Consider the following 24,512-nt stretch of genomic DNA (forward strand, 5'->3'; position numbering starts at 1 on the left):
AGCTGTTTACAATTGACAAATTACACTGATTTGTTCTTTATATTTTCTTTAGCTGCAAAATCTATAATTCAGGCTGATCCATTTTAATGAATGGATTCTACTTGACTAGAAAGGACCCTAATTTTTTTTAGACTAATGGCCTGAGCATTACTCATTATACTTGTTGGTTCAGTGTGGCTTTGTTTTTCACATAGTTTGAATTATCATTCACTTATATTGCTGCTAGAATTAAGATACTCCATTTGAAATTATTATTCACCTATTTCTAGCCTTGCTATTTGCCTCTGAATTCTTAAAACAAGAAGAGATTTGGGAAGGGGAAGAGAAAGAGAGATCATATTTTCAGGTCAGCTGTTTAGTCTGAATAAAGTTGGACACTAAGAGATCTGCATCAACACAACACTATTAGAATATCAGGATTGATTCTCTTCTTGTTTATATTGACAATACCAATAAAGACTGGCAGGAGAAAAGCCTCAAAACCTTAATTTCATAGAGAATTTTAGAATATTTCCAGGGAAGTGAAAGGACAGAGATTGACCTAAGGGAGCAATGGGAGCCAGGCATAACATCACCCATAAGAATAAGTGGCAAAGATTCTCAAATCATACTGGGTGGGAAACTATTAATATGACCTATGGCTATACATTGTATGCACAGCCTTTCTGGTTTGAAGTTTACCTAAGACAAGGATTTTTATTAGTGTGGGGGGGTCACCCAAAGCAGAACTTCATGCACTTCTATGGTGGACATTAAACAGCACAACAGAAACTGGGAAAATTAGGCAATTGTCAAGCTTTGGCTTGGAAGGCATTAATGAATTAGAAAAAAATATGAGGAAAAAGCTGATCTCATCTGTACCTAAGGTCTCAATGAGGAAAAGTAAGATAATATAAAAGATGTATTTTCTGCAGAACCTGAAAATGGGCTCTCAAAATTAAATTCTCATAAACATGCCATAGAAGTTGCCTTTATGGACTTTAGTGATGACAAAGTAAAGGAAGATCTAGGGAAATGAACAATAAGCAGTGAAACCTTTCACAGTGTAACTAGCAACAGTAATATTAAATTAATGAATTTTGTCATCTATGAAGACTCTGCAAAGAGCACTATGTATTGTCATAACAATATAAAGAGACATAATTGGATACTTACATCTAAATTCACCAATCTGCTCAGCCATACTCTCATTAGTTCAAGATATATATGAGTAATGTTCAAAATGAACACATTGCCAGAATCTAAGACTTAAGTGTAGAAAGTGTAGAAAATAGTCCTTCCATGCTTGTAGATAAAGTTAATATCAAGTGGATATGATCAGAGACATGGCAAAGGTGAGCTAATTTCAGTAACTCAGAATAAAACAACTAAATAGTTCTTTCTTGTAGGAAAACATACAAGTCAACTTGCAAAAGGACAGAGCACTTTCCGTGCCAAGCCTTTTGATGGAGAACAAAACTGTGAAGAAATTCAAACCCAATCTCAACATTCAGGATATGAAAAGCAGTTGTAGACAATTTTTTTCAGGGAATTATTAAAAGAGGGAGAAATAAATCTGCAAGAAAACCAACTGCTTGTGCTGGCTCCAAACTTCATAATCAGATATCCAGAGCAGATCTCTCTGCTAACCTCTACTGTACTACTACATATGCAAGTGTTACCTTATTATCATCAAAGGGAAATGCATTTTCACATTTGGTCTAAAGTCTTGATTGTATTTGACCTGTTCGGATACCCACCTTTGAGGACTGGCTGTTAAACGTGGTTGCAACAGTCAGGCAGTAATTTTTCTTTCTATTTTTGAGATGCTAGCTTTCAGTGCCGCGGTAAACTGGAGTACTGCAAGATTGAAAAGTCCAACCTATTATTTCAGTGGAAATAAGAAACTACTGTCTAACACTGTTTGGTAAAAACTGTATTAAGAAAACATAGGAGCAGTTTCAGGGATTACATACTGATATCAGCATTTGAACTTCCAAGCTCAAAGAAGAAAGGCAGTGTGTCAGAGCAATGTCTCAGCTCTCACTGTGAGCTGCATGTAATCCCTCTGGCATTTTAAAAGCTGATTTATTTGATTACTTAGATTACACACATGTTTTGTATCGTGAGATGTTAGTTCATTATTATCCCATTAAGAAAGGCACTCAGACCCTGTAGGAAAGTATCCCCTAAAATGCCATTTATTGGAGCTAAAACTATAAAGAAAAGAGGATAGTATAGACAATCCTAAGTCCATTCACACACTGGAAGCCCCGAGATGGGTAGGTCTGAACAAGTGTAAAGCCAGGGCACAGCATGCTATGCAAATCCCATCCATTGCAAGGCAATCTCATTTTGGTCTTTTGAGTTCCTATAGGATATTCTTAAGAGAAAAAAAATCTAGTTGTCATTTCTACTGTAAAACAAAAAGCATTTCACTTGATAATTTGTCACTGCACTTCTGCACAGGCAGTGTAATCACTGGCACTGGCAAAGTCCAGTGATTACAAAGTCCAGGCAAAGTCCAACTCTGGCTTAGTGTCCATGCTGCGCATGTGGCAGAGCATAGCGCAGGGCTGCACCTACACAGACTCATTGGTACAGGGATCACTAACTCCTCAATGCACAATGGTCTCCCAGCCAAGATCACAGCAACATGAATTATTCATTTTGAATGAAAATAGAAAGGAGCAATAATCTTTTTGAACATGTGGTCTTCACTGACTTGACCAAAGTTGGACAGATAGTCTTTGAAAAGTTCAAGTCTAGAAAACCAGTTCCTTGACTTACTTACATTTTACAAGAATATAGCAGAAATAAAGTTTTTTGCACCTATTTGAGCAACAGAATTGTTTGACATTTAACTTGAGTGAAATAATATGGGGTTTTGTGCGTAAAAAAACTAAAAAAAAACAAGAAAAAAACCCCAACTTTGCCCTACAAAGCAAGCTCCAGAGTACTTAGATTACCATTTTTTATCATGTTACCTTAGTCAAGATGATTCATGATTAATTAGCTGGGCTTAAGTAGGAACATAAACTATAATCTGGGCAGGTACCAGCAGAATATTTCTATTTCCATTTATTTCACTATGATCTGATAATTTTTCAAAAATAGTCATATAAACAGTTTTGCTCCAAATTCATACTTAGTTCACATGAAAATTCATTTTCAGGCTTTTTTTTGTGATACATTATCTGCTTGGGAAGGTGAGAGTTTCATGGTTTTGATTTGGTTTTCTCAGTTCTTTAAGTCAGAAAATACTGAATATTTTATATATTGTGGCATGGCTCAAATCATCGACTCTATGGCTATGCAACACTGACATGAAAAGTGTCTTCTTGATTTTCTTGCTGAAACATATTTGTGGTAGACAGACTTAATACAGCTCTACAGTTTATGAATTACTGCACTGTTTCCATGGATACTTCTCAGTACAGGCACAAGTAGTATCATTACAGTGAAAGTTGAAATTCCCCAACAATACCATAACTAAACATTTTTATACTCTGACACCCCCATGATTAAATTTGAATAAACTACTTGAAATGGGAAGGAAGTTTCCAGAATTAAAGCAGATTAAAAAAACTATCCTTCTCCCCACCTTCAAAAACTAATTTGCTTTAGCTTGTGGTCTCTAGCAATCTGTAAATAATGGTTCTACCTGGGAAAGGTGATTCACTAAGGTAGAACTGTTATTGTACCTCTGTGATTTTTTTAATCTATCTGCCAAATGTACTTTGTCTTATTTGGTATGAGTTACATAACTGCTCACATACCGAGCAGTTGAGCTGAACGTTTCCCTAGTTCAGAATAATTCTTTGCTGCTATAAAAATTTCCCCATCACTTCTCCCTAAAGCCATCAGTGCCAGGAAGGAGTGCAGCCAGTAGACCTTCTAAGACAAGCATGATGCGATCTGCTGATCTCTGACATGGCAGAGCAGTTCTGACTGGCACCATCCAGGATGGCCCTTCAAAGCCATTGATAAATATCTCAGACTCTCCTCTGCTTTCCTGCTTCTAACAGAAGCTATTCACAAATGAGAAGGATGTTCCATGTGTAGGGGAAAGGGGTTGATTTTGTCTTTCAGCTGCCAGTCCTGGACACCCACCCCACTCTCTGAGAGTCAGCTAGTTTTTACCTCTTCCAGTGCCTACATTTTGAAGCCCATGCTTTGCAGGCAGACATGTGTACACAAACCCTATATTGCCATGGTATCCAAATACTTTTGTTGTCAGCAGTGAGGTTTCATGGAGGAAAAAGGCTGGAGCGTAACAGAGAGTTGTGACTGCACTTTAATGCAACACTGAGCTGACCTGAAAAATATAAAGCGTTGCAAGTGAAGTGATGGGTGCTTAAGACGATGATTGATAAACCGCTAGATAAAAGACTAATGAGCAACATGTGTATTATCAGTCAGTGAATTAGCAAAGGTTCCCATAAAGACACCAGTCATATCACACAACAAGGATGAGCAAGACAGAAAACAGTATTAATATAGCATTTGAAGATATCTCACATGAATTGAATGCCAAAGCGCTGCTAGCACTGAGAGCCTGAAAATCTCTTTAACTTTTTGGCTAAATCAATTAATAAGTCAATAAAAGCATAAAAGTTTTATGGAAGGAAACAACCTTTAGGAAATAAATGGTGCAAGATACAAAGACCTGTCAAAACTTAACCAATGAAAGATGCTTAGGCACAAAGAACCCACGGGTTCATTTCTTTGAGCTTGGTCTGCTGGAGAGCTGGACTTGACCAAATGTTCTTTTACACTGGTGTGTAGTGTTTTCCTTTTATTTTCCATTAATGCTGAATAAAGATGCCTACATATAAAATTCAATCTTAAGTTGTAGTTTCTACAATACTCAGGTACCATTATGAATTTAGAGAGAGAGAAGATCTGTTTAGAGTAATGTACTACATTTCAGAGGAAAATATAGAATACTTTTCAAAGACAAGCTTGTACAGGAGAACAAATGTTTGGGTTTTAATCAGGAGTTCTTTGGTTTTCTTTTTTTTTTTTTTCTCTTCTTTATCAAACAAACTTGATAATGACTCCAAATCTCTGGTTGGACTGTCAATAATACAAATCTATCTCTTCACTGCTGACTTGATACATCAGTCTTCAAACTGTTTTTTCAAGTCTCTTTTGACTGAAAGTAGACTGGCTTCCTTTTCTCTGAGCATGAGGTAATGTTTTAGGAGCAGCCTTCAGGCACTTCCCCCTGCATATGGTAGGTCAGACATTCATCAAACTGCCTGACTACATTGACTTCTATAGCACCATAACTACTTATATGGTCTCACTGCATCACTGGAGATAAGAATATAAAATTAATTCTCCAAGAGGTTAGATAAAGGTGTGATACTAATTTTTTTTTTCATTTCTACTCTTCAAGAAAGCACATGGCTGATGTTCTGCCTGACACTGCTGGGATCATAATATTTAATTTCTAGTGGTATGTCAGCTCCCTAAAGTTTTGTTTAAATGACATTTGTTTAAATGACAAACCATGATCAAAACATGGCATCACCACCCCGGAACAAATAAGATCTAGCTGACTCATTCTCAGGATTTGAGAGGCAAGTGTCTTTCCTTGAGAAAGGAATCAGTATAAAGAATCTAAGAGGGAAAAAAAGCAACTGTCTAGTGCTACTCTTCCCTTTCTCAATAACAGAATAAAATCTTAGTTATCTCTTTAAAAGTACTACCAGTTCAACCTCCACAGTGTTTCCTGTAATTGCAATTTTGAATAGGTTTCTTTCTCTTCCATGCTTTTTTCCCTTGCACTGTTACTTTGTCACTTTCTGTTACAGATCCGTGGTATCCTGAGCAGAATCTTGATCAAATACCTGTTGAACACCTGCTCCCTTCCATAAACCAAAGCCAAAGCTGCCCTGTTCTCAGCTGTTCTCAATACTCCACAATTTATCAGTTATGAATTCAAAGAAAAGCTATTCTAAAATGAGTTATTACAAAAAAAAGGACTTGATACACAGTCAGAAACTCTGAGAACATCTCTCTCATTCAACTTCCGCTATTTTTTGAGAGAAAGCTCAAGTTTTGAAGAAACAAGTCTGAAAAAGAATAGTAGACGCAGTTATAGATCGATTTAACACAAAATGCCATTGGCATGTACTTGCTTTGTTAATTTGTTACATAATACTTATGTCACTGCTATCATGACTTAGTATTGTCACTTAAGGTTGATTTTACCTGAGGATCTAGATTGATCCATTGATTTTTACCCAAAGATGCTGCATTTCTAGATAGTGCATCTCTTTGTGTGCATCTCTACACGAGAGCTGTTGAAGGTTTCGTGTGTTGAGATTTACAAATATAGAAAACTAGATCTTCTCCTGCACCACTGGTTGTTTTGGTACTGGCTTTAACAGACTGTCCACAACAAGGCATAAGTAAGCCTCTACAGTTAGAGACTGTAAAAAGCTACATTTACCTATTTCTCCTTTTAATGCAGTGCAAACACTGTGTGATGTAACACAAAATTAAATCTCTCAGTTAATGAAACTGAAAAATAGAGACTGTACTACCTTCTGAAGTGGAGGCAAATGAATAAACAACACTCAACAACCTCACTGGTGGTAGAATTATCCTGCTTTTTACAAGGTATCTTCCATTCACTGCTAGGACAGCAGTGGACCATGTAATCTTGCCTTTTGAGAGTTTAAGAAAATCCCATCCTGCAGACTCAAGGAAGACTTCTAGGAAGCCTTCCAACAGATTCACTCTCTGCCATCAGGGTTCATGTAAAACTAGGCAAGTGTCAATGTCAGCTCTCAGAAATTTAAAGGAATGGAGTTAATAGCAATAATGCTTCATGATTTTAGTAATTCAGAAAAGGCTGAATTTGCAGTGTTTACTCCAACTTTTTTATAATCATGATATCTGTAAATAGTAAATAGTCACTGAGTTTAGACCTGAATATTGCATCATATTTTTTTGCAACTTAACCATGTAGTTATATTCTAATATATGTACAAATATATTTGTATATATTCAAATTGTGCTCTAATTTAGGTAATACACTTGATAAAGCCATGATGCATGAATACAATCCTCTCCTGTTAGTCTTATAAAGCAAAGGTTAGAAACCATCAAGTTTTTTCAACTCCAGATATTCCAAACTAAGATTTCTCTTTCTCAAACTTTATCTTAGAGGTCAGGTTTCTGATTCAGCTAAAGAATGTTTTTCTACTGTTATCAACAGCATCCTTTTTCCAGGCATTATCAATGGGTGCAAGAAAATGTTCCATATATTCTTATTCCTTTAGAATATGATGTTTCCAAGGTAACTGTACCCAGGAGATCTACCAATAGCAAAAAGTGGGAAATAATGTAACTTCTATTTTAAAATTACTTTTCTAAAGGGAAGAGAAATTGCATTCCCACAAACTTTTTCTTTTGTAACTCTGTCAGTCTCTTTAACAAAATCAAAGAATTCAAAATTTAATGCCGAGGCTTTATATATAATCATGTTGGCAACAGATAGAGAGGATGTATGGGGATGTATTGTATTATAGTGTTACCCGTTAGCTCTGAAGAAAAAAATAGGTAAAACTTAGTTGTGTTTTATGAATGGTCAAAATGTTTCAGATAAAATGAGATCCAGCACTAACTTCTGTTCAACTGTCAAACCAAACCTGCACACACCTTTTTTTTTATAAACTTTAGTTTTTAATTTTTGTTAGAAATGATTTTAAAAGTCCTAGAGAATATTTCAGTAGAACATTGTAAACCAAGCTGGAAAATAAAACATGTTTAGAAGTCTCTTACTCAACCTTGTGAAAGTTTGTGTTAGACTGTCTCATGAGAGCTTAAGACCATCACGTCATGTAAGATTTCCAGCAGGGTTAACTCTCCTATGATACCCAAAGGCACATACAAACTAAACAACTGCAAATCCAATTAGTTACACAAACATTTACTCAGTTGCTTTAGGGAAACATGACTTATTATGCATACAGTCACAGTGCTCATCTTATACTACAAGTCTTTAAATACAGCCTACTACAAATTCTTAGGTTTTGGTAAAATGGCAGAGGTCGTCAGATTTGAGGGTTTTGGGGGACCCATGCTAATAAGCAACTTAACTTATTGGTACATAAAATGACCACATTTTTTTAGTGAAACACTAACAGAGGATTAAAAAGTAGGTAAAGATTGCAAACTACTATTTTTTTTTAATAGCTTCAATGTCAATGACTAACCACTTAAAAAAAAAAAAAAAAAAAAAGAAAAAAATACTACCATCTGCAGGAAAGCAGAAGAAATCCAACAGCGGAACCTTAGAAGTGCACTAGACTACATTTTTGCACATACCATAACAAGGACTATGAGGACTAAATAAATTTTAGCAGAAGGAAGAAAATGATCTACTGGTCTTTTGTTTACTTGATTTGTCTGCGTTTCTGATACACAAATATTTAAGTATATTACAAATGTGATATTTTAGTTGGTAGATATTCCCACAATTGCTGTCTGAAATACCCATCTAAAGCTGGTAATAGAATAAACTGCATTCAGGTTTTTTATTTCAGAAAGAAACATGAAAACATAGCCCTAGATCTATAGGAGCCCTGTGCACTTATCATGTAACAAGAAGAAGCTTTAAGTTGTAAATGAAATATTGAACAGCTAAGACGAAACTATGTTTTAGTTTTCCTCATTCCCTCTTCACTTTGATCGACTGCCACTTACTGTTTGCCTAAAACGTAACTTTCCAGCGAGATCTTCATGGCAGATGAATGCAAGCCAAGGACCAGACATTGTCAGGCAGTTAAAGTTACGGTAACAATGGCAAACTGAAGTACACAGTTCCCTGTAACACAGAGGGGGGAAAACAAGCCACGCTTTGGGGTCAGCCTTGTCATTTATCCTCACCACGACATAATGCCAACTCACTCTGAATTAAGTGCAGAACAGTAGATCTGTCATTTAATTACATGAACAAACTGCTGAGCTTAAGCCCCTGTGCAAGCAGAATTATTTTTTTTTTCAATTAAGGTATTACACTGAACAGCCTAAACAGAAACTGTCATCAAGCTAGACAGAAAATGACGCACCATAAAGCATTTCCTAGAAAAGGAGATGAAAGGCACACTGGCTTTACCTCATAAGGATCCTTCTTGGCAGACCAGATTTCACCACTTTTGCCTTGACTTCCTAGTCTAATTGTTGATGACTCAGGTCTTTCCAAGAGTATGGAATAAAAGCATTACAATGAAAGTAGAAGAAAATGATTCAGTATTGCATTTTTTGAATTATAGAGACTTTCAAAGTAAAAACCCTAAGAAAATAATGTATTCAGTCAGACATGATACACAGAGGAGGAAATTGTAGTTGCACATAAGCTAGAGGGCTAAATGTTTGCATCCCAGATTCTTACAAAAACATAGGTGTTGCAAAAGGCATGTGCAAGAGCACTTTGATGTGAACAGAGCAGCAGTGAGTATGAGGGTTGCAGTGTTAGCTGCTCTTTGTTGTGGTCTACAGAGACAATAATACAATTTACATTAACATGATAGGCTAGAAGAATACTTAAACCCTTTTTAAATAGGCACAGTTAAGTAAATAAATAAATAAGGCAGTAAAAATAAGTCATTGATTAATTGATAATCTGAGATTTTAAGCACAGGTAAAAAACATAAATTAAAATACAGATGGCAGGCTAAAAGGGAGCAGGAGAGAAAGAAGGCAGGAAGAAGGACTAACTGACTTGAGGCTGGAGCTAAAACTTTACACACTCATCCAGCAAACTGGGATGTTCACAGATAGGTAGTGAGGTGATGTGTGCCAAATAAAGACCACAGACTAATGTACAGAAATTCCTCAGGTCATGTCTCATCAGGGATGCCGAGTCTCTGTGATCAGCATGCCGCATGATCAGGATGTGACCGCTTTAGCTGGCAATCAACTCCACAGGTAACCAACACATTATAAAAGCTCCTTTGCTACTTTCAAGTGTGCAATCATTCTCCTTGCTCTCAGAGTAGGGGAAAATGAAGCTCTTGCTACACATTTTAAGTCCTACGTTCTTTCATTCAGTCTATGGTGTTCCCAGTTTTCTCTCTCCTCCCATCAAGGCTTGACTCCAAAACAGAACAGTATCTTAACAAGCCCCTTCAGGATTTCATTGCCAAACCATGATGCCCTTGTGCACGTACATAATTTCACTGGAAGAATAATAACTGTTTGAAATGAATGTACCAGTAATTCACATGAGGCTGTAATACCATATTATTACATTACTTAAACATCATATCTAGATTCCCTTCTCATTGTAACTGAAAGAAATAAAATTTATAACACTTTGTCCATACTGACTCTTATAATTTTTTCCTGAGCTGTTGCATTTTATCTTGAGACTAAAAGAGTTTCTAATTCCTATCACTATTTTTACAATGCACAATGAAAATCCACCTACCACTTTTCATTTTGCTGCCTCTATCCCCCTTGAAATCCTTCATGGTCTTCCCTAATCCTAACAATTAGGAGCTATCCATTACCAATTCTATCATTCAGAGATAATGTACTTTCCAGATAATGAAAACACAACATTAACCCCTTAATATCCATATGTGGTGGTTCGAAAAACCTTTTCTCTGAGGTAGTAATGGTTTGCCCCACTGATAATACTGGACCAATCGAAAGTCCACGCGCGCCCTCTGGAAATTACATGCCCACAGAAACGGAAGAGAAGGTGGTGAAGATAAGTTTAGAAGGTGGGTAGCCATGAACTGAGCCAGGAGGAAGCAGGGGGCCAGTGAGCCCCTCTGGGGGCCAAGGGCCCCCAGCCCCCAGCTGAGGCTACGGGAGACCCGGTATAGTGTCAGAGCTGGACCGGGTCCCATAATCAAGAGCTGGAAGAGTTTCCTTACTGTCAGCAGCAACAGAAGACATTGAAAGTGGCAGCGGAGCAGTCCAGAACAGAGACAGTGATGTGAAAGCCAAAAAGATAGTCAGTAGCAGCAAGATAACGTGAAGCTGGCCGAGAGACACAGAGATGTTCCTGCAGGAGGGAGAGCTGGCAACAAAACAGAGGAAAACTCAACAGGGCTGTTTTGGGGTAAGACTGTATCACTTTCCCAAAACTCAGAGACCTCCTGAAGAGGAGGGGTGGACTTCCAAACCCTTAGGGAGTCCCGAAATGCAGCAGTACCTAGAGAGAGAGAGCGAAAGGAACTGAAAAACTCAGAGTCATCCTGAGAGCTGAACCAGGACGGAATGTGGAGGAGGTGGCCGTGCCCTCTGCTGCTGCTGCTGCTACCATGCTGACAAGCTGAAACAGAGCAGAGGAGCTCTGGTAAGACTGAACTGAAAGCTGCCTTAAATTCTCTAACCCAAGACAAGTGAAGGTCTCCAAGGAAAATCCCCCGAAGGCTCAGGCTCAGGGTTGGAATCTCCACAAAGTAAAAACAAAAGTCCTGACTGCCATACTTAAATCTGCTGCCTTGGAAAAATGAAAGACACTAACCAGTGCCACAAAAAACTGAAATGAAGGAACTGTGGCCTGAGGAGTGACAGAAGGACTTTTCTCTTTTCTTCTTAGACTTTTATTGAACGAAAAGACAAATTTAATTTAATGTAAATATATATATGCATGTAAATAAACCTTTGTAAATATTTTCCCTTTCCCCCAATACTGAATAGTTGTGTTTTGTCTGAAAACTCTCCACATGAGGTGAGGAAGATATCAAGTCCATGCCATCACTAAACCCTCTCACAGGGGCAAATTGTGGGAGGGGGCTTGAACTTAGAAATTGGATTCTTGGGAGTTTCAAACCACCACACCATTAATCTCTAACAGCAAGGTTATATGCAAACAGCTTAGCTTACTGTGGCCATCAAACTGCTTTAACATAAGTTAGAAATGGGATCAGTTGGAAATAACACTTTCTCTTTTATTAAAGTAGCAGCATTTTGCAAACTGGTCCTTAATCCAAAACTTTAAAAGAGTAACCCAGAAAGCACGCAGGCAAGCATATTCACATGCTACTAAAACCAAAGCCATATAATTCTATTTGTATTAAAAAATTGCAAAGAGCAAAGATCTTATCCAGAATCATCAGAAATAGAAATAGCAGGGCCCTCAAGAGGCCATCACATTCATTCTGTTGCTTCTTGTGTTTTGCAACTGTCTTTTGCATGCTCAAAATTCTTCCCTTGTGTTTCTTCACTCTATTTTTTCTTCCCTTGGTTAAACCCCAGCTCTTTCTGGAGACAATCTGCCCTCTGTTTGTTCTGTTTGCTCTCCCCTGCACACTGTAGGGTGTGTTGCCTCAAACTGGTTCCACTCTTACTGATATCTTGTCCAGCTGGGTAGAGAAAAAACCAACTTTTTGTGTCACAGACATTCCTTTGGTCATACCCATCTCTTATTACAGTAGTATGATGCTGTTGACTTACAGACTAGCTAAAACTTTATGTCCTTTCCCATAAAATTTGCTACTTGTTCTCCAAAAAGAACTTTTGCAGTCAATTACCATTACTTAAATGGGAGATTGCATTTATCTATATTTCATTAAACCAGCGCCATCATTTTTTTCCTATGATTTTCCAAGGATGTTTCAAATTCAAGCCCTTTCCTCTAATGTGTTTACAGCTTTATCAAGTATATTTTTTATTCTAATACTTATGTCTTTCTCATGGTCCTAAGAACTTTCTTACAGTCCTGGACTCTCCCAGAACGCACTAGATATATTATTTTTTTACAGTAAATCACTGATTCCTTTGAGTTCAGTCAATCAATGAGTTTTACACTTACCTTTTAATAGCTTCATCTACAATATGTTTCTCTAGCTTATTTATGAAAATGTCAAAAGTTCCAAGCAAAGCAGAATTGTGGGAGGATGTGCCATGGAGACTCATGCACTGGATTCTAAAGACAGACTCTTGACTCTTGGAGTTAAGGTTATGTGGCCTATGACACATCAGTGACATGCAGATTTACTTAAAGAGAAAAATATTAAGTCTAGAAAGCTCATGAACAGCAGTAAAGCTGTTACTGCACTGTAGTATCAGAAAATCCTTTTTAAAGCATTTGGTATCCATGCAAAATTCAAAGGGCAAGCTTATAGTTCATGGTTTGTTTTCAGTGAATACACAATTTGAGATGGTGTGCAAAGTAATTGCTGAGACTATGGAAATGATTATACAAAAAGCTACAACACTCATTTTTCCTTTGATATTTATGATCACAGAATCATAGAATGGCTTGTGTTGGAAGGGACCTTAAAGATCATCTAGGTCCAACCCCCCCTGCATGAGCAGGGACACCTTCCACTAGACCAGGTTGCTGAGAGCCCCATTCAGCCTGGCCTTGAACACTTCCAGGAATGGGGCATCTACAAATTCCCTTGGCAACCTGTTCCAGTGCCTCACCACCTTCACAGTAAACAGTTTCTTCCTCATACCTAATCTAAACTTACCCTCTGTCAGTTTACAGCCATTCCACCTTGTCCTATCACTACATGCCCTTGTAAAAAGTCCTTCACCAGCTCTCTTATAAGGCCCCCTTTAAGAAGTGGAAGGTTGCTATGATGACTCTGAATGTGCTCATTATATGAAAATATTCAATTTCCAGTTTAAGCAAAGAGTTAGTTATGCTCTCTGTGTTTACTGTTCATTCTTGATATTGAATGCTTTTTGATTATGCTGTACAAGTGGCCCTGTAAGCCATATGGATTTTCATCTCTGACTGGATGACTGAAAGATGTAAACAGAATCTTTTAACCTTTAAACAAAACAGAAGCCTTTAATTTTTAAAAAATATTACAAAAAAATCATTTGACAGGTCACACAAATTTAGATTGTTCTTGGATCTTTTGCTAAGATCCAAAGTTACAAAAACAAAACACAGACGATCCACATTAATGTGAATAAGTCGAAGCCAGGGAAAAAACTGCTTTCTGGAATGTTTATTAGCTTTAGAAAACCCCCACCCTATGTCACATAAAGAGTTACCTGTCTAGCTCTAGTAGCACTGTCACATTCCTGAGACACTTAAGAGATGAAGGAATATATATTTTGGCATTACAAGTATGCAGAATTTATGAATATCATTTGGGATTCTAGAAAGCTAATTTCAAAAGCATAAGGATAAATAATCAGATAAAAAAGTACAATCCATACTTCTTGAACATTAGATTGTATCTTGATTTTTATTAAGACTGAGCAACTAATCAACAGGAGAACTTCACCCCACCAGAACACCTCAAGTATTTTTCTTCAGAATTCTACAGAAGTAGGGATGATATATTCTTTCTAACTTTCTCACATTTAAAATGGTATACAAAATACATTTTCAAAGGAGTATTTTTAATAAAACCAGAGGGGGAAACCCTGTTGAGTTTTCTACATTACAGTTACACCTACCTGCATCTACCTGCATTTCATATCTTCTTTTGATAACGTATAAACTAAGAGTCCTGCAATTTCAACATTTCCATCTGCAGACAGTGGGAAGTAACTTCAATTTTTATATGTATTTTTGTTTGGATACTCAGCACTAGTGAAGTTAGGATGATTCATTCCTACCAAGATTCTTTTTTAATGCATCATTATATGCATAATGTAAAATCAAAGCCACATAATATAATTGGTGGATGGACTGGACTGAAGGCCCCATCTTGTCAGGAGTTACAAAAAAGACTGAGTGTGACACTAAAATAGGAGAGCAACAGAGAAAAGAAAGACTAAAAAGGGAAAAGGAATATTATTACTGTAAGATCTGAAGACTACTGTGAGGTTTAGAAGGTTTCCATGACCTGTTAAATTTTTTCAATAAAAAGAAAGGGAGCAGAGCATACTTGTTAAACTGTTAGCTAAGCATATTATTGTGGTGAAATAGTGTGAAACAACAAGAAATGAAATTTGTCTGAATTATTCTTCCAGGTTCCACTGAGAAACAAACAGCCACAGAGGTAATATGTAGTATGGTAAAGATGGTTTACAGGAGTATATTGCAATTACAGATCACACCACTGCCATTTAAAATAAAAAAGTCTTAAAAGTCTATACTTTAAAATGCTACACTGCCTGTAATATACATGAGTTGCCTCTTCTACAGACAGTACAGATACATTTCAGTGTCTCATAATACATAGCTCTGGCCTCACGCAGGTTAATTACAACTTCTGAAGCCAGATAGAAAACTCTTCTTTTAAAATATTACAGTAATCTTTTCTACTTGCCATAAAGCTTATCCATCAGCTGCAAAGCTGCTTTATTTTTAAAGCAACTCTTTCAGCCCATATTGAAGTCAAAAGTCAGACTGGCAATGGGAACTAGTTTGGGATCTTAACAACTTTTTAACCCTTGGCACCATCCCAGTTGATGATGTGCTTCAAGGGTCTAGACTTCTTAACACTGATTTCATTTTACCCTCCTTCAAAAGAAATGGGCAGATTAAAGATATCTTTTGACACGTATGTCTAAAGTGTAAGGGCTACGGCTGACAGCTTCATTCCTGAAGCACAATGGCATGTCTTGACTCCAGGAATAAAGTCTACCTGTGCATGACTTATTTTGAGCCAGCCTGAGGCTAAGGAGAGAACTTCTACAGGCACCAAGAAATGGCTGTAATCTTACTAACCTTTATCTTTTAAAAGAAAGATATTCTGCTAAAGCCTTGCCTCTGGGAACATGTGCTTTCAGAAATGCACACATTAAAAAAACAGGCCCCTGTCAAAACAAAGAGTTACTCTAAAAAGCTGTCCCACCTATCCCCTGTTATCTTGATATTGACAAGAGAGAATGACAAATTAGTAGAAAGCATCAGATTCATCACACCTAAATTACACTTACCTTCTTGAAAGGTAGAAATTTGGGAGTGGGATGGAGAAGCAGAATATCCAGTTGAGGAACAGAGGCCAATGGGAAACAGGGGCACAAGTACTGTGTCTTGTTTGGGAGAAATGGGATGAGTAGGTAGGGAGAGTGGGAGGAAAGATCCACAGACCTGAGGAAGAGTGGGATGAATGGTGAAAGACACAGGCAGAGGGGATAAAAATTTATTTCTATGGTAAACTAGAGCTGCACCCATAAGCCCACGATAAGCACTGCCCAATTACACTGCCTCCCCTTATGTGGTGCCCTGATCTGGAACGAGGAGAGATGTAGGGAATAAGTGCAATAAGTGTACAGGAGACTTTGTTTCAGGAAGTGAAAGTTAGCCATGAGTTCACCTTGAAAATGTCACCCCAATGCGCTGTTGAATTTTGATGTTGCTTACTTACGTGTTTCCATCATGGTAAGTGATGGAAAGTATAACAGCCTCTAATAACAAAAAAATTAACAGTGGACAAATAAATAGTGCATCAAAAAGCTATCCTAGAACTCCACAGCTGAGGAGTCATGCAGTAGCATTAAATGTTTCTTTAGATGAAAACAATGTGACTTTGGAATAGGGTGGCTGTAAAAAATATTAAAAGGCAAATGATCTGCGACAAGTATTTGGTGATTTTTATTACAGAAAAAATTATACTGTGTGCACAACATGCAGCCTATTGGTAAACTGTCTATAACAACAGACAAATTGATAAAGTAACTGAAAACAGTTGGAAAGAACAAGAAATCATAATTGAACTTCAAGTAACAACTTTAAAGATGCAAAATCTGCAAGATCCTGAACTCCCTTAACTGTTTAGCTAAGTGATCCCATAGCCAAATGTTTCATCAATTTGCAAGTGTTGCATTTATCTCAATGAACAGGCTTTAGCTTGCCTGGTATGTAAAATGTCTGGCAGACTTAAGAAGTCTGCCCTTCCTTTGTACATCAAACCACAGGAGAGGAAAGGTCTAGGACATCATAAGAAATAATGAAATGACTCAGAGATGATGAAATCATATACAAGATTTTTTTAGAAATACTCTGAGAGTGATTCAAAACATACCAAATAACAACTAATACAAATTAAACACTCCTCAGACTAGAAATTTGGACAGCTTGTGAAGAATGAGAAAGAAAAGATGAAAATCTCTATAAATATCCCAATTAACAAAACAGTTATAATGTTTTTTCCTCTTTAAGTTCCTGCAGTCAGGGTAAATGCATGCTTTGTAGAGAATGTCTTGTGGTATGATTTTTAAAAAATGTTTAATCTTCATTCACAAGAAAGTAATTTCCACAGAAAGGAGACATTTGCTTCTTAAATGGAGAGATTTTTTTTTCAGCACAGAAATTACCTTAATAGCATTTACCCATTTCCTTCCTCAAAAATATGAGCTGATAAACTGTTGTATAAACTAAATGTGTAAATATAAAATAGTTAAAAGGCTAGTTCATACCCAGTCATATCAGCTTGAAATCATATGATTCTCTTACTACTTCTTTCTACGAACAAAAAAAAAGTAAAATCATTATTTTTTCTCCCATTTAAAAGTTCTCTGGGAGACATGAGAGACTTGGGAGTGAGAAAATAGTTTTTTGATTTTTTTCTTTTAATCAGAATTAAATAAAACAGGTTCTCTTACCTGAGATCTATTCAAAGATGCAAAAAACTACTTCATAAATTAATAACACTACCATCTAACTCTCAAGCATCATTTCCATGCACTGACCAAATATTCCGTGCAATACAGTAGGAAGGATGACAGAATTGGAGAAATTTCCTCTGACTACAAGCTGGATAAGCCTAGCACTGAGACTTGTGAGCTTAATTTGAGCAACAGATTTGGATACTTGTCCAAAGACTGTCCAAATTTATTGAGAGAGACACTGAACTTCTATTCACAGGCACATACATTCAGACACTAAAACAGAATATGTGCAGCCTGTATACCAACATCAACACAATTGTCTATATGTCAACAACCAGAGGTAGGATCTTGCCTCAGAAAAAGCCAAGTATATATGTCATAGAATCATAGAATCATTTAGGTTATGACCACAAAGTCCAACCATTAACCCATCAACTCAGCACTGCCAAGCCCACCCTGAACCACGTCCCTAAGTGCCACATCTACATGCCTTTTAAATACCTCCAGGGATGGTGACTCAACCACTTCCTTGGGCCTGTTCCAATGCTTGACAACCCTTTTGGTGAAGAAATTTTTCCTAATATCCAATCTAAACCTCCCCTGGCCCAACTTGAGGCCATTCCCACTTGTCCTATCGCTTGTTACCTGGGAAAAGAGACCAACAACCACTTGGCTCCAACCTCCTTTCAGGTAGTTGTGGAGAATGACCAGGTCTCCCCTCAGCCTCCTTTTCTCCAGATAAACAACCCCAGCTCCCTCAGCTGCTCCTGGACCCTAACCACCATATAACACTTTCTTTCATCTCCTTCAATGAAGACAGTCTGAGGAACAGAAGGAAGAGAAGTGAGTGGTGAACACTGAGAAAATAATGATAAGTAAAGAGAACTTACTGATAATATAAAGAAAGCAAACAGGGACAGGTCACATGGAAAAGTGGAGCTGTACAGGCAGATGAAATCAGAGCCAATAAGAAATTTTAAACTACAGCACAGAATTGATCAGAGCAATAATCTTAAAGTGCATTATTAACAAGAACTAATTTTTCTGTCATATACCTTATTTTGTAGACAACTAGTAGTATTTTCAATTTCTAAATAAGAACTAGAATAGTAATGAGCCTGATCCAAATTCTATAGAAATCAGTAAAGCACTCTGTAAAGATGAAAGTAACCTATGTGATCTGTAGGATGCTGACACTCAAAACTGTGATTCCAGATCTAGAAAAAGAAGCTGTCTCTCTAACTATCACACATGTAATTTTTTATGCTTACAAAAGAGAAATTATCAGGCCTTACTCCAGAGAAAACAATGTCTGTGCAACCCATTGTGGTCAGGCCACGAGGCATCTATTAATAACAGTTACATGAAGACCTAACAAACTTTGCCTTTTTTTGAGCATAAAATTTGGAAATGTAAAAAAAACCCCTCTTATTGTTTTTCCATTTAATCCTGATACAGTCAGTTTAAGCAGAAAAATTATGAAAGCAGCAATTCAAGATACCTGACCTATTAATAGCTGATCTATTAAATTCCAGCCAATACACTTTCATCATTAAACCACAGAGGTTTATTTGTGAACTTGCTTCAAAGGAATGATTCAGAGCAATCTGATGTAACATGGTGAGTTAAAATTATATTCTTACACACCAACATGACTTGGTGAGCTTAGCAAAGACATAAGTTATCTGAAATACAGGGCATGACAAGAAACAACCCACAGAGTGTAGTCACAGAATAAAAACATGATCATCAGTAGCAGTGAGAACCTGTCAGTCATTCTTGTCTACAAGTTCCTGCAAGAGGGAGAATATTTGCTCACATTCGCATATTATTTGCCTGCTGTGCTTGTTTTGGTATCTACCTGACAATCTGCGCAGAATGAGTGACACCGGCAAATGCTGAGGAGTGTCAGTGCTGAGATGAGATGGGGGATGACTGTATTACCATTTTAAATGGCCTGCCTGCCGAGTGCTGTGATCTCATTCCTCCCATACCTGTCACGCTTCATTAGTCGGTCCCCCCCGCAGCCCAGTGCTGCCGAGAGCCCCGCTCATTCCCTGCTTCTGGAGACAGCTGCAGCTATCTCCTCCTACAGCAGCACATTTCCCACTTTCCCTCCCTCCCTGCGCCGAGGGTGCTTGTGCCCATGTGTGTGCACAGACACACACACACTCACGCTGCAGTGCATTCCCTGCCCGACTGACCGTGCCCAGGCTGTGGGAGGCTGTTCGCTGTTTCCAGCCTATTAAGCGGGAAGGTCCGAGTGCTCCGAGAGCTGCTGCTGGGCTGGGGCCCAGGGAAGAAATACTTTGTTCCTCGCTGTGCCTTCGACGACGCCTCTGAGGCAAGGGAGACAGGTAGTAATACATCCAGCCTGCAATTCACATCAGGGTTGAGGCAGCGGGCTTGCAAGAGCAAACCACCACCTGCAGCTGAAGTAAAGGACTTCGCTCCCTTTACATTTATAATTTATATAATGACAGAAAAATTAAACGGTATGATCAAACAAGTAATAGAAAACCTGACTTTCCTGCCACACAGGAGAACAGCGATGCTTCATTTCTAGATCCTTCCTTCCTTCCTTCCTTCCTTCCTTCCTTCCTTCCTTCCTCCTTATTTTTGCAAACAATATGTAGACACTAAAAGTGATGACTAGGATAACTAGTAACATTTGGAACAGCTAACTACAGCTCCAGTTCTGTAGCAGAAACTGCTTACATCTCTCTAAAAATCTCCATTTGTTAAATGTTTCAAGTGTGCATAAATATATTTTAGCTATTGTCACTATCACCTTCCGAGCTTCAAATCTTCAAATTTATTTTAGTTAGGTTCATAAACCCTTACATAACAATGCAGTTCTACCACATAGTAAAAGAAATACATCTGAGGAAAATGAAGATTTAAAAATTAGAATTTCTTTTTTTTAATGTCCAGAAATAAATAACAAATTTAATTTAGAAAATCTCCAGTATTTTAATAATATAGTTTAGATGTAAACAACATAATTGACTGCAGCAAATCAAAAATATGCTCCAAGATGGGAGGACAAAAAAACCTGTACGATTTTCTTTCAAATTTTAATTTACTAGCTTCAAAGATAATAAAAAGTTTAAAAATTCAATGTACTAGTATTTCATAAATCTGACCAAATGTAAAACTGCAAACCAGACCAACATTACAGCAGATAGCTTGCTTTAAGTTATGGTCAGAACAAGAAGAATTCATATATTGGACAATTATAGAATACTTAATCACTGAGGAAAGGTTCCTCAATTTTCTCTCAGTTATTAACCATTTTTTGTTCTGAAATATGAAAATATTTATACCATTAAAAACCCCCTTAAACACTGTGTTATGTACTGTGTAAAGATGGATTTACATCTAGTAGTTTAGTCTTTTTTATATATTTTGGTTTAATTAATATTATTTTTCTTGTATGCAGAAAATGTACATCATAAAGAGTTCCTAAGGAAGAGGCAATTAGATAAGATGCATGGCTTAATAAACTGAGTTTTAGAATGAGATCTTAGTTTTCTTTGAAATTAAACACTTGGGCAAAGTTTGTGGTGCAAGTTCAGGTGGAGGAGGCAGAACTCTTATTTGTGACCTTCCCTTGCTGGACCAGGTTTATGGAGGTTTTAGAGTGTTGCAAGGCTATTTTCAGTAAAGGAACTGCCTTAAACAGCATTTATTTCCTTCCTCATTTTGACACAATTCCCCAGGCCCCTACATGAGAATAAGGTTTCCAGAAAAATGTCATGGAATCACAGAATGGCTTGTATTGGAAGGGACCTTGGAGATTCTTTAGTTCCAATCCCCACTGCCACAGGCAGGGACACCTCTCACTAGACCTGGTAGATCAAAGCCCCATCCAACCTGGCCTTGAACACTTCCAGGGATGGGGCATCCACAATTTCTCTAAGCAATGTGCTCCAGTGTCTCACCACTCTCACAGTCAAGAACTTCTTCATAATATCTAATCTAAATCTACCCCTTTCAGTTTTCAGGCAATTACATGCTCTTGTAAAAAGTCCATTTCCTATATCAATGTCAGTATCAGAATGTAATTTATAGTTATTAATTCAGTTTTTCTGAATGTTAATCAGCATCACAAAACCTGGTGATTCCTAAACCTATGAGGAATCTGTACTTGTTCTGTATGGTCAGCTTTGTAACCTCTTCATGTTAACAATCAGTAGAAAAAGCAGTGTTGGAAAATCTTTTTGAATAAACAGTAAACATTAATTTTGACTTTCCTAATAAGGAGCTAACAAGTACCCAAAGAACTAGAATATTGCTTAAATATGAGTCAAACTTATGAACAGAAGATGGTACATAAAATGTTAAAAAATAATTTATAAAAGAACAACAGTTACATTTTAATGATAACCAGGCCTTATACAGTCTCCAGACTTATGATCCTCGTTAATCCTTTTCTTGCAGCTGTGTATATTTATGCAACAACACAGTCTTTCACAAGGAGTTGATTTAAATAGGAGGTAAAGTGGGATATAATGGAAAGATACAGGTACTTCATTTAGGCTCATAGAGTTGATAGAAAATTCAGAGATACTGCTTGATACAGTGCCATGAATATCCACTGTAATGGCTCTGCATAATTATTGTCCCTTGGATAAATATGAAATACACTATAACATTTATACCATAAAGAATGTTTTAGCCATTGCCTTTCTATAGTTTACAAGTGCCATCCTTTAAGATCAAATAACAGTTACTGACTCTGAGTGGATTAAAGATTAAGCTTTTTTTTTCCAAAATAAATGATAAAAGACTTATTTTCTTCTACAGTGAAATGTTAAAATGCTGGTAAAAGCATAAATTGTATTAAAATAGAACATTCTGTGAATAACAACAGCATCACAAAAAGGCAAAAAAATAATGCATTCATTTTCTCATTCAGTTATAAAATCTAAACTATAGAGCCCTTCAGGGAGCATTAGATATCATTTACAGTATGAAAAGTAACATCGTTCATATAAGTAAATTAATGAGCATGAGTTCTGTGGATCTGTTAACTACAGATAATAGTTGCTGAATGTTTTTTAGGACCCAAAATCAACAAACTGCAGTTCCTCTCCCTTTGCGACCTCTCTCATTGTAAGACATAGCAGGGCTATCTTTAATTATGAGTCAGGTCACTGTAAAAAGTGTTCAAAAAGAAAAGTTTAAATTTAAACTTTACTACCAATTTGAATCAATTCAAATTAATATAAATATTTAAAATCCCAACTGTCATGGTTTGAGAGCTCCAAAATCCAATTCCCTAGTCCAAGCCCCCTCCCACATCTCAACCCAGTGTGAGATGCTTTTTCCAGACACTGCACGAGACTCAAAATGGGGGAAAGGGATTATATATTACGATGACTGTACAAATAAATACTACAATACATTATATACAATCTTAGCTGTCTCTACCATGACATACAAGTGTTTACAATGGATCAAATCTCTTCTCCCCTCCAAATAAAAGTCCAGGAGGGAAGAAGGAAAGATCCCTTTCCACTCTCAGAGCAGCAGTGTCTCTAAGGCAGCAGGTTCTCTTCTTCTCATGCATGCAGCAGCTGTGGCTGGATCTCTGCCAGTACACATGAGAGGGTATCCAAGCCCCTCGGCCCGTCATCTTCAAGCGAGGGTCTTCTCTTCCATGGACTGCATAGCAGGGACAAAACTCGCTTCACCACGTCATATCATGGGGCGTAAGACCCCCATGAAGGTCCCTTCCTCAGGGGATTCACCCCTGAGTCAGAACATCTCGGGTAGCTTTCAGTTGAAAGCCTTTGCCTCAAAAGTTCTACCAGAGCTCCTGTGCTCTGTCTCAGGCTGCCAGCTTGGCAGCAGCAGTGAGGGGGGACCAAGGTCACACCCTCTGCATTCCTTCTCCGTCCCGGTCCAGCTTTCCAGGATGCTTTGAGCTTTTCAGCTTCTCTCTCTCTCCGGTGCTGCATGTTGCATTTTAGGACTTCCATCCAGTAGGAGTCCACCACCCCAACTTAAGAGGGGTCTCAAAAGGGTTTTGGGGGGGTCTGGTTCAGTTCTTACCCCCAAAACTCTGTGTAGAGCTCAACTCTGCTCCCTCTGCTGCTGGCTCTCGTTCTCTTCCTCTCTCTCCTTCCAGGAGTTCTCTCTGTGTTGCTGCCTGCCTGTTGTTGCTGCTCGGTCTTATCTCTCCTGGCTCTCTGCCACCGTTTTTTCGGTCAGCGCAGTTCTGCCGCCGCTTTTCCGTATCTCTTGCTGCGGCTCACAGTGGAGAAACATCCCCTGGCTTATAGCTACAGATACATAGTCCAGCTTAACGCTGTTCCAAGTCCCTGCAGCCCCAGCCAGGGGCTGGGGAGGCCAAAGCCCCCCAGGGGGGCTCCTCATGGAGCCACTCCTCATGTAAAGCCACTCCTCGTGGCTTTACAACATGCCCACTTCTCCAACAACAACTACAACTACCTTCTCTTCCGTTCTGCTTGTGATATATTTATATTTTGCAGAAGCGCTCATTGGGTAAAACCTCAAAACTTCAAGGGTCGCCACCCCCTGGGGTTTTACCATTTTGTAACTGCAGGGGAAAAACTGTTTCCCTCCCCCACACCTACCCCTCAACAAAAAAACAACCACCTCTGTGAACTTCCAGTATCTGCCTCTATTAAATCAAATATATATGTGTATATATATATTTTCTTATCACTGTTAGCCCTAACAACAGAATATCAATTTTACTGGTTGGCTTTAGGCACTAACACCATTGACAGGTGTGTGCAGGCCTTCCTTGCCCATCTAAGCTGGGGCTGGTGATCTCTGTCTGGGCTGACTGCAGAGGTCCTCATGTCCTTGTCATCAAGATGCCCATGTTATTTAGACCCTTCAACTTCCAGGTCTCTGGCTCTGGAAGACACTGCTGACAGCCCAGAAGGTGAAAACAGGATACCAGAGTTTCTACAATCTCTGCTTCTGGGCCAGATTCAAACAGTTTCAAACTGTGAGATCATATTTTCTAGCATCTCTGGCCATAGGACTAG

At 38.0% G+C, this 24,512-nt stretch overlaps 1 long non-coding RNA gene across 1 annotated transcript in view; it reads right to left on the bottom strand.

The window, feature by feature from the left end:
- The window catches only part of LOC135413160 (uncharacterized), a 155,454-nt gene that overhangs the window by 93,151 nt on the left and 37,791 nt on the right, over positions 1 to 24,512 (bottom strand). The window contains exon 3 of the long non-coding RNA XR_010430114.1: positions 19,689 to 19,823. This is a non-coding gene — a long non-coding RNA (uncharacterized LOC135413160). The remainder of the gene's footprint in view (positions 1 to 19,688; positions 19,824 to 24,512) is intronic.

This window comes from Pseudopipra pipra, chromosome 4 (genome assembly GCF_036250125.1).
Source record: "Pseudopipra pipra isolate bDixPip1 chromosome 4, bDixPip1.hap1, whole genome shotgun sequence".
Classification (NCBI taxonomy): Eukaryota; Metazoa; Chordata; class Aves; order Passeriformes; family Pipridae; genus Pseudopipra; species Pseudopipra pipra.